The sequence below is a fragment of the Dendrobates tinctorius genome, unplaced genomic scaffold (assembly GCF_039654945.1).
Source record: "Dendrobates tinctorius isolate UK_male_01 unplaced genomic scaffold, ASM3965494v1 ptg000085l, whole genome shotgun sequence".
NCBI classification, from domain to species: Eukaryota; Metazoa; Chordata; class Amphibia; order Anura; family Dendrobatidae; genus Dendrobates; species Dendrobates tinctorius.
Genome location: NW_027361753.1, coordinates 5,364,280 through 5,371,932, shown reverse-complemented (window position 1 = coordinate 5,371,932; position 7,653 = coordinate 5,364,280). Strand labels below are relative to the sequence as shown.

The window sequence follows — 7,653 nt, the reverse complement described above, 5'->3', positions numbered from 1 at the left end:
GCAGATTCTGCTTCAAAAGTCATATTAAAAAAAACACTTTAATTACTCTGAAAAACTTCCTTAAGTTTGAGTAGTTTTTTTTGCTTTTTTTTAATCCAGTATAGCTGCCCAGTTTAACATAACAAAAGGTGCCTTCCCTCAGAACTTTTAGTAAAAAGGACATTTTTAATGAAATGTGTTGCCTTTTTTCCAGCAAGGAGTCAGTACTCAGCCCAAGAGTGCAGGCCCCAACCACGGAGCTCCGACCTGATAATCTGGCCAATTACTTCAAAGAAAAAATTGACCAGATTCGACAGGAAATTATCTCCCAATCACCTCATACCATGCACTGTCCTCCCTCCCCCACTGCATCTAGCTCACTCTATGATTTTGAACCAGTCACAGAAGAAGTAGTAAGCAGGCTCCTTGCATCTTCTCGCCCAACCACTTGCACCAGTGACCCATTTCCGTCACATCTCCTCCAGTCCCTTTCCCCTGCTGTGACCCCTCACCTAACTAAAATATTTAACCTCTCTCTCTCTTCTGGTATTTTTCCCTCCTCATTTAAGCATGCCATCATACATCCACTACTTAAAAAACCATCCCTCGCCCAAAACTGTGCCGCTAACTATAGACCTGTCTCTAATCTTCCCTTCATCTCTAAACTCCTGGAACACCTGGTCCACTCCCGTCTTATCCGCTATCTCTCTGATAACTCTCTTCTCGACCCTCTCCAATCCGGTTTCCGCTCCTTACACTCTACTGAAACTGCCCTCACTAAAGTCTCTAATGATCTACTAACAGCTAAATCAAATGGTCACTACTCCATGCTAATTCTCTTGGATCTCTCTGCAGCATTCGACACTGTGGATCATCAGCTCCTCCTCACTATGATCCGCTCCATTGGCCTCAAGGACACCGTTCTCTCCTGGTTCTCCTCCTATCTCTCTGACAGCTCCTTTACTGTCTCTTTTGCCGGTTCCTCATCCTTTCATCTTCTCCTTACTGTTGGGGTTCCTCAAGGATCGGTTCTAGGCCCCCTCCTCTTCTCCTTGTATACTGCCCCTATTGGTCAAACAATCAGTAGATTTGGTTTCCAGTACCATCTCTTTGCTGACGACACCCAATTATACGCTTCTTCTCCTGACATCACGCCAGCCTTTCTAGAAAACACCGGCAATTGTCTAAACGCTGTGTCTAACATCATGTCCTCACTATATCTGAAACTGAACCTGTCAAAGACTGAACTCCTTGTGTTTCCTCCCTCTACTAATGCACCTATACCCGACATTGCCATTTCTGTGTGTGGTTTCACTATTACTCCCCAGCAACAGGCCCGCTGTCTTGGGGTCATACTTGACTTCGAGCTTTTCTTTGTCCCCTACATTCGATCACTGGCTCGCTCTTGTCATCTGCACCTCAAAAACATTTCTAGAATTCGACCTTTTCTGACTTTTGACTCTGCAAAAACTCTTACTGTTTCTCTTATTCATTCTCGTCTTGACTATTGTAACTCTCTTCTAATCGGTCTCCCTCTTACCAAACTCTCCCCTCTCCAATCTGTCTTAAATGCAGCTGCCAGGATCATATTCCTCACCAATCGTTACACCGATGCCTCTACCTTGTGCCAGTCATTACACTGGCTACCCATCCACTCCAGAATCCAGTACAAACTTACTACCCTCACCCACAAAGCCCTCCATGGCTCAGCACCACCCTACATCTCCTCCCTTGTTTCAGTATACCACGCTACCCGCGCCCTCCGTTCTGCTGATGACCTGAGGTTAGCATCCTCAATAATGAGAACCTCCCACTCCCGTCTCAAAGACTTTACACGTGCTGCGCCAATTCTTTGGAATGCACTTCCCTGGTCAATACGATTAGTCCCCAATCCCAATTTTAAGCGTGCCCTGAAAACGCATTTATTCAGACTGGCCTATCGCCTCAACACATTAACCTAATCTATCCCTGTGTGGCACAGCCAAAAGTTTTACCATAACCAGGTTCCCCGCATCATGTTCCCACATGCTTTATGCATCCATTAGCCCTCTGTGTCTGTACTGTTACACACTTAACATTATGGCTGGTCCATACAATCAGGGCAACTGTTACCACCCACCTTTCGTGTCTCCCCTTTTTCCTCATAGATTGTAAGCTTGCGAGCAGGGCCCTCATTCCTCTTGGTATCTGTTATAATCTATGTGATTATTGTTATGCTGTAATGTCTATTGTCTGTACAAATCCCCTCTGAAATATGTCGGCGCTATAGAAATAAAATTTATTATTGTTAATAGTGAAATGCAAGACATTAGGCAGTTGGAGTTTGTGGCAGCATTTTTTTTTAACCACAGAGCTTTATTTTCTCCTATGTTATGAAATGCATGCGTTAGAGCTATGTGCACACAACAATCTAATTCTGACTGCGGAGCCACCAAAGGTTTTTGTTTGGGGTAATGCCATCATTTTTTTGCAGCAGCTTTTCAATATTTCCCATCTTTGCCACCAACATCTTTTCCCTGTTTCCCATCTTTTGCCACCAGCATCTTTTACCTATTTCCCATCTTTTGCCACCAGTATCTTTTCCCTATTGATTCCACTATAGAAAGCAGGCGGCTTATAAAAGTAGCAACATGAAGAGTGACATCACTTTTTACAATTTCACTGTTCAAATCTTGATGCTGGCAAAAAGTGACAAAACACTGAACATGTGCATAGCAATGTCGCTTTTGCACTGCTGTGCATTAAGCTCAGGTTTTGCCTAAAAACACATGTGCACATGCCATTAGGGTATTTTTTAAATGCAGTTTATTTGGAGAAGGAAAATCTGGAAGTGATTTTGAAGACAAGAGTCATTAGAAATTCATGCTGTTTTTTTAAAAATACATTTCTCAGACCAAATGCGATTTTTGTAGTTGTTTTTTCCCCCATTTTTTTGCAGCTTTTTAGTTTGGAGTGGATTTTATGAGGAATCTGCATCAAAGAAGTGACATGACTTTTATGGTGAGGTTTTCAAAACCTCATTGGGAAAAAAAATTCAGTATAAACAGCATTATAAACTTCTATTTTTCCACATACGTGTCCTATCCGTGACTTTCATGGATAGAACACAACCATTGTAATTTATGGAGCAGTTTTTTCGAGGACCAAATATCCAGAAAAAAAAAAAAAAAATCAGAAAGACATGTCCATTTTTCATCTGCGACGCTGATCGAAATTGCCCTTTGAGAATCAGAGAAAGCGCACGGTAGGCTTCAGGGTGCAGTCCGTGTATCTTCCATGATTAACACCGCAAACATTAGTTATTTTGCACTTTCACTGATGAAAAACTGACACATGGACCAAATACTGACGAAACTCGGATGAAAAACACAGATGAAGCTCGGACTGTGGTTTTTACGCGTAATAAAAAAAAAAAATATGGCCGTTTTCAGTCTTTTAAAGTGGATCAGCTTCACAATCCAGAGAGAAGGCTCAGCAACGCTTAGGATTATGTAACTGTAAGACAAACCTTGGAATCACACAAAATCTGGAAATATGAAAATTGCAACCAAGACTTGGACTTCACTCTGATCAAAATAATTGGTCCGTTTTTCTCGTACGTAGAAAAACCGTACGTGTGAATGAGGTCTTAAGCCGCTGTGATTTCTTCGGAATTCTTTTCTGAAAACACAATCAGCATTTTAAAGCACGAGTATATTTATCTATATAGATATATATATATATGCATTTTCTCTCGGCCTCAGCTGGGAATGCTCTTAGGACATGGCTTTTGCCCGATGAGCATGCTCGTCATTGGACATAAAGTGGTTAATAAACCACGTTTCGAAGGAAGCAAGAAATGGGACGCAGAGTAGCCGCAGACTCGTCAGGGCATGTGCTAAACCGCCAGTGCAATCAGCTTAATCACAGATCTCTCGTCGGAGGAGGACTATATTTAGAGCCGCAGCAGAGGCGGAGTTCTCCTTAATTCCATCATTTGCATTAGTTGCTTTCTAATTAAATTACTCGCTGTTCCCAGAAAGATGCGGATATTCTGTAATCCCGGATTATCAGCGATCATTTCAAAGAAATTAACTCTCCTTATGAAATCAACACAAGCCGAGGCAAACAAATGGATTGTTCTCACTGGTCAACGACGCGCTTAATCCTGGAAGGGATTCCACGGATTTGTTAGTAACGTCTTAATATCGAGCCGTGCGGTCTATGAATTACGGCCTTCCCTCTACGGAGCAGAATCAAAGTGCGGACTTTAACTTTAAAATGGATCTGTAGGACATCCACAGCTTTGTATTGGGCTGTTCCTCTGTTATTCTTCCTGGAAACAAAAATATATTGACATATTCTCCTGGTACAGCCAACATTGATTGAACAGTGATAGGACACACTATCCATAAGGGGGATGGAATCTCCTGTTTCTCAATTTAGTTATACATTTCCAGCAGAAAGAACAGGAACATCGCAACACAGCACAAAATAATACAAATAAAAATTCTGGAGCTTTTGTGTTTTATTTCTTGGATGATGTGACTTGTTCCCAAAACAGACACATCCCCAGTGGGTCTAAAATCTGAGAAAATCGTCCAAATATGTAGCGAACATACAAGCCACATGTAGATGAGGTCCTTGGATGGACTAATGAGCCACCGTGCTGTCCAGATATGTGGCCACTAGTGATGTTATCTGACCATGCTCGTGTTCTAACCAAGTTTCTTCTGCGTGCTCGAAAATGAAGCTCGAGTCGCCGCGCCTGCAGATCTCGCGGCTTTTCGACAGGTGCAACACATGCGGGAATTACCTGTTTGTTAGGTAAACCCTGCACGTGTTGCGGCTGTCGAAAAGCCACGAGACCTGCAACCGCGGGGGACTCAAATATTTTTCGAGGACGCCGAAAATACTCGATTAAGACACGAGAATGCTTGCTCATCACTAGTAGCTGGCTACCAGTTACATCGTGGCACCATGAAACTGGGCAAGTATGACATTATTATAAAAAGTTATTTTGCCTTCTTAAGCAGAACCAAGAAATCAACAAATTGCAAACTTTTCACCTAAAATTTATAGAATGTTTGCAATATTGTGCATTTGGGCTCATATACAGGTGCATCTCACAAAATTAGAATATCAAAAAGTTAATTTATTTCAGCTCTTCAATACAAAAAGTGAAACTCATACACTGTCATTCAAAAGTTTAGAGTCACTTAGACATTTCCTTATTTTTTAAAGAAAAGCACATTTTTTTCCAATGAAGCTAACATTATGATTCAGAAATACACTCTATACATTGTTAATGTGGTAAATGACTATTCTAGCTGAAAACGTCTGGTTTGTAATGCAATATCTTCATAGGTGTAGAGGCCCATTTCCAACAAACATCACTTCAGTGTTCTTATGGTACTTTGTTTGGTAACTGTGTAAGGCTACTGGATGGTTAGAATACCCTTGAGCAAGTCTGAGCTCCCTTTGAGCTAGTTGAGAATTTGGAGCATTACATTTGTTGGTTCAATTAAACTCTCAAAATGGCCAAAAAAAAGACCTTTCATGTGAAACTCAACAGTCTATTCTTGTTCTTAGAAATGAAGGCTATTCCATGCGAGAAATTGCCAAGAAACTGAAGATTTCCTACAAGAGGAGAGCACAAACAGGCTCTAACCAGAGTAGAAAGAGAAGTGGGCGGCCCCACTGCACAACTGAGCAACAAGACACGTACATTAGAGTCTGTAGTTTGACAAATTGACGCCTCACAGGTCCTCAACTGGCAGCTTCATTAAATAGTACACGCAAAACGCCAGTGTCAACATCTACAGTGAACAGGCGACTCTGGGATGCTGACCTTCAGGGCAGAGTGGCAAAGAAAAAGCCATATCTGAGACTGGCTAATAAAAGGAAAAGATTAATATAGGCAAAAGAACACAGACATTGGACAGAGAAAGATTGGAAAAAAGTGTTATGGACAGATGAATCCAAGTTTGAGGTGTTTGGATCACACCGAACATTTGTGAGACGCAGGACAACTGAAATGATGCTGGAAGAGTGCCTGACGCCATCTGTCAAGCATGGTGGAGGTAATGTGATGGTCTGGGGTTGCTTTGGTGCTGGTAAAGTGGGAGATTTGTACAAGGTAAAAAGGGAGTTTGAATAAGGAAGGCTATCACTCCATTTTGCAATGCCATACCCTGTGGACAGCGCATCATTGGATCCAAAGCACACCTCCAAATTATGCAGGAACTATTTAGGGAAGAAGCGGCAGCTGGTATTCTATCTGTAATGGAGTGGCCAGCGCAGTCACCAGATCTCAACCCCATTGAGCTGTTGTGGGAGCAGCTTGACCGTATGGTATGCAAAAAGTGCCCATCAAGCCAAACCAACTTGTGGGAGGGGCTTCTGGAAGCATGGGGTGAAATTTCTCTAGATTACCTCAGACAATTAACTGCTAGAATGCCAAAGGTCTGCAATGCTGGAATTGCTGCAAAGGGAGCATTCTTTGATGAAAGCAAAAGTTTGAAGGAGAAAATTATTATTTCAAATAAAAATCTTTTTTTCGAACCTTGTCAATGTCTGGACTAGATTTTAAATTCATTTGGCAACGCATTTGATTAATAAAAGTATGAGATTTTATGAAAAACAAAAAATTGTCTGGGTGACCCCAAACTTTTGAACGGTAGTGTACATTAGAGTCATAACAGAAATAAGCACGTGAAATCACTCTGTAAATGTTGGTGATTATGCTTACAGCCAATGAAAACCCAAAAGTCATTATCTCAGTATATTAGAATACTTTATAACACCAGGTTGACAAATGAATGTAAAGTCCGAAATGTTGGCCTACTGAAATGCATGATCAGTAAATGCACTCAATACTTGGTCGGTGCTCTTTTTGCATCAATGCAGCGTGGCATGGAGGCGATCAGCCTGTGGCACTGCTGAGGGGTTATGGAAGCCCAGGTTGCTTTGATAGCAGCCTTCAGCTCGTCTGCATTGTGGTGTTTGGCGTCTCATCTTCTTCTTGACAATACCCTATAGATTCTCTATGGGGTTAAGGTCAGGTGAGTTTGCTGCCAATGAAGCACAGTGACACTGTTGTGTGTAAACCAGGTATTGGTACTTTTGGCAGTGTGGACAGGGGCCCAAGTCCTGCTGGAGAATGACATTTCTATCTCCAAAAATCTTGTCGGCAGAGGAAATGAAGTGCTCTAAAATGTCCTGGTAGACTGCTGTGCTGACTTTGGTCTTGGTAAAACACAGTGGACCTACACCAGCAGATGACATGGCTCCCCAAAACATCACTGATTGTGCAGACTTCACACTAGACCTCCAGCAGCTTGGATTGTGGCCTCTTCACTCTTCCTCCAGACTCTGGGACCTTGATTTCCAAAGTCTAGTGTGAAGAAAAAAAAAAAAAAAAAAGGCACAAAATAAAAAAAAAAAATAAAAAAAGTATAGTTGAATATGCGCAAAATTCACCAACAAACGACATTAAAAACTTGGCCCAAAACGCAACAGTGAAAAAGTGTAAGATAATACTTAAGTGTAACTTAAATGGGGAAAAAAAGGGTAAATGACGAATCGGCCCACACGTGTTCTCACAAGGGTTGGGTAACACGTGGGAGGTGGATCAGTCATGGCTATGATTACAGAATACGTGGCGTTGAAAGAAAAAAAACAAAAACAAATCCT

At 41.7% G+C, this 7,653-nt stretch overlaps 1 protein-coding gene across 2 annotated transcripts in view; it reads right to left on the bottom strand.

Annotated features, from left to right (window-relative positions):
- Window positions 1-5,092: 5,092 nt before the first annotated feature.
- Window positions 5,093-7,653, bottom strand: part of LMAN1 (lectin, mannose binding 1) — a 58,639-nt gene continuing 56,078 nt past the window's right edge. For both annotated transcript variants that reach the window (XR_012233998.1, XR_012234000.1), the window contains exon 14: window positions 5,093-7,354. The gene's annotated coding sequence lies outside the window, so the exon portion shown is untranslated. The remainder of the gene's footprint in view (window positions 7,355-7,653) is intronic.